This window comes from Nematolebias whitei, chromosome 1 (assembly GCF_014905685.2).
Source record: "Nematolebias whitei isolate Nwh7 chromosome 1, NemWhi1, whole genome shotgun sequence".
Lineage (NCBI taxonomy): Eukaryota > Metazoa > Chordata > Actinopteri > Cyprinodontiformes > Rivulidae > Nematolebias > Nematolebias whitei.
In genome coordinates this window covers 83172451-83175913 of record NC_056498.1, presented here as the reverse complement: position 1 = coordinate 83175913, position 3463 = coordinate 83172451, and positions in this window count along the sequence as shown.

Sequence of the window (3463 nt, the reverse complement as noted above, 5' to 3'; positions counted from 1 at the left end):
AAACTTTCATATATTTCAGATTCATTGCACACCAACTGAAATATTTCAGGTCTTTAATTGTTTTAATACTGATGATTATGGCATACAGCTCATGAAAACACAAAATGCCTGTCCCAAAAAATTAGCATATCATGAAAAAGATTCTCTAAACAAGCTATTAACCTAACCATCTGAATCAACGACGTAACTCTAAACACCTGCAAAAGATTCCTGAGGCTTTTAAAAACTCCCAGCCTTGTTCATTACTCAAAACCGCAATCATGGGTAAGACTGCCGACCTGACTGCTGTCCAGAAGGCCATCATTGACACCCTCAAGCAAGAGGGTAAGATACAGAAAGAAATTGCTGAACGAATAGGCTGTTCCCAGAGTGCTGTATCAAGGCACCTCAGTGGGAAGTCTGTGGGAATGGAAAAGTGTGGCAGAAAATGTTGCACAACGAGAAGAGGTGACCGGACTCTGAGGAGGATTGTGGAGAAGGGCCATTTTCAGACCTTGGGGGACCTGCAGAAGCAGTGGACTGAGTCTGAAGTAGAAACATCCAGAGCCACCGTGCACAGGCGTGTGCAGGAAATGGGCTACAGGTGCCGCATTCCCCAGGTCAAGCCACTTTTGAACAAGAGACTGCGTCAGAAGCATCTCGCCTGGGACTGCTGCTGAGTGGTCCAAAGTTATGTTCTCTGATTACAGTAAATTTTGCATTTCCTTTGGAAATCAAGGTCCCAGATCTAGAGGAAGAGAGGAGACACAGAATTCACATTGCTTGAGGTCCAGTGTCAAGTTTCCACAGTCACTGGTGTGTCATGTCAGCTGCTGGTGTTGGTCCACTGTGTTTTATCAAGGGCAGGGTCAATGCAGCTAGCTATCAGGAGATTTTGGAGCACTTCATGCTTCCATCTGCTGAAAAGCTTTATGGAGATGAAGATTTCATTTTTCAGCACGACCTGGCACCTGCTCACAGTGCCAAAACCACTGGTAAATGGTTTACTGACCATGGTATTACTGTGCTCAATTGGCCTGCCAACTCTCCTGACCTGAACCCCATAGAGAACCTGTGGGATATTGTGAAGAGAAAGTTGAGAGACGCAAGACCCAACACTCTGGATGAGTTTAAGGCCGCTATCGAAGCATCCTGGGCCTCCATAACACCTCAGCAGTGCCACAGGCTGATTGCCTCCATGCCACGCCGCATTGAAGCAGTCTTTCATGCAAAAGGATTCCCGAACAAGTATTGAGTGCATAAGTGAACATGATTATTTGAAGGTTGGTGTTTTTTGTATTAAAAACACTTGTCTTTCATTGGTGGGATGAAATATGCTAATTTTTTGGGACAGGCATTTTGGATTTTCATGAGCTGTATGCCATAATCATCAGTATTAAAACTATTAAAGACCTGAAATATTTCAGTTGGTGTGCAATGAATCTGAAATATATGAAAGTTTCATTTTTATCATTACATTATGGAAAATAATGACCTTTATCACAATATGCTAATTTTTTTAGAAGGACCTGTATATATAGATCTTAATAAAAATGTATCAGTGACTGTGAGTTTTGCATACGTGTCATAAGAATATTTTATTAGTGTTAATGTTAACCCCACCAAGAATATTTAAATACACTGAACCATGTGTTTAGCTTTAATGGCTGTACTCCTGAGATTTACAGAGGAAAAAATCATGAGAATGAGTTTAGTATTTAGCTATGACTGATTAAAAGCGCAAATACTTCATTGCTCCCGTCAAACAGGTTACACTGAGTGGAGCGGTCGACCGTTTCAAGATGGCGGCTCTACAGCTCGTCAGCGCCAATAGGCGATAGCGGTCAATGCTGTATCTAGTGATTATATGATATCTATGATTGTTGCAGAGTGCAGGCGTGTAACTAAAACTCCTTCCTACCGGAAACAAAAACCCGGAAACAAAGGTTCTGCATCGGTTTAATCAATCAACCTTTATTTAGACAGGTAAATCCCATTGAGCCTCGAGGACTCATTTACAAGAGAGACCTGATTTCAACAAAGAAAGATGACAACAAAGGACAACAGCAACAACAATAAACAATTATAAAAAGTCATAATACAGTTTTTTTTTTGTTTGTTTGTTTTTTTTACAAATAGGATGGCTAAAAGGAAAAAAGGAAAAAGGAAAAGGTAACAAAAAAACAAAAAACAGCTAGATTCTAAGGCGAATGTAGAAAAGTAAAGACAGGAACATGTCTGCATTGGTCCCTGTCAGGAGTCCAACAGATTCTTAAAGCCACTTAGAGATGTCAAGGTCGAGAGCTTCAAATCTTTTTGTAAGATATTCCAGGAAACAGGAGCGGAGTAGGAGAAGGCCCTTTTGCCTAGTTCAGTCCTCATTGAGGGAACACTGCAGGTAATAATGTCCTGAGAGCGCACGCTGTAGCTGCACTCACACAGAGACATGTAGGAGGAGAGGTATGAAGGCAACAGACCAAGAAGAGATTTAAAGATGAAAATGCACCAGTGAGAGAGTCTGCGTGAAGTTAATGATGTCCAGTTAACCAGTGAATACAGGGTGCAATGGTAGGTACGATAATCACAGCCAGTTATGAATCTTAGTGCACCATGATAGACAGCATCCAACATCTGCAGGGTTCTTGTAGGAGCGTTCATGTAAATAATGTCACCATAATCAATTGAGGGAAGGAAAGTCACAGATACAAGGTGTTTTCTAGCATTCAGGGTTAGACAGGATTTGTTTCTGAAAAAGAAACCCAGTTTAACTTTCAGTTTCTTTACCAAGTTTTCCACATGGAGCTTAAAAAAGAGATGTGAGTCGACCAAGATACCCAAATATTTATAGGAATCAACAAACTCAATGGGGACACCATTTGAGGATAAAATCGGAGGAAGAACTGCTGGGACCAACTTCCTATTTGAAAAAAGCATCCCTTTGGTTTTGTCGGCATTTAGGACAAGTTTGAGGCGAAACAAATCAGTCTGGATGATGTTGAATGCAGATTTCAAAAGCTGGAAAGCCTTAGCAACAGTTTTAGCTCGACAATAAACAACTGTGTCGTCAGCATAGAAATGTATGGATGCATTAGGGATGTTTTTACCTACATTATGTATGTAGATTGTAAAGAGGGTGGGTCCTAAGACTGAGCCTTGTGGTACACCATTGTTGACTGTTAAATAACTGGAGGAAGTACCATTATGTTGAACACATTGCCTATGGTCTGAAAGATAGTTAGAGAACCAATGGTGTGATCTGAGAAACCGATTTCTGAGAGTTTATGACACAAGATGTTATGATCCACAGTGTCAAAAGCTTTAGACAGGTCTAAGAAAAGTGCAGCACAATAATCCTTAAAACAGCCATCAGTGTGCTAATGATCCATTGTTAGGCTGATGGTCCTTCTTGACCATGTGAGCAGCTGGTTTTGGTTGTCAGCAGCAAAACTGGTTGATCCACTCTGAGAAGGTGCTATTTAAGAGA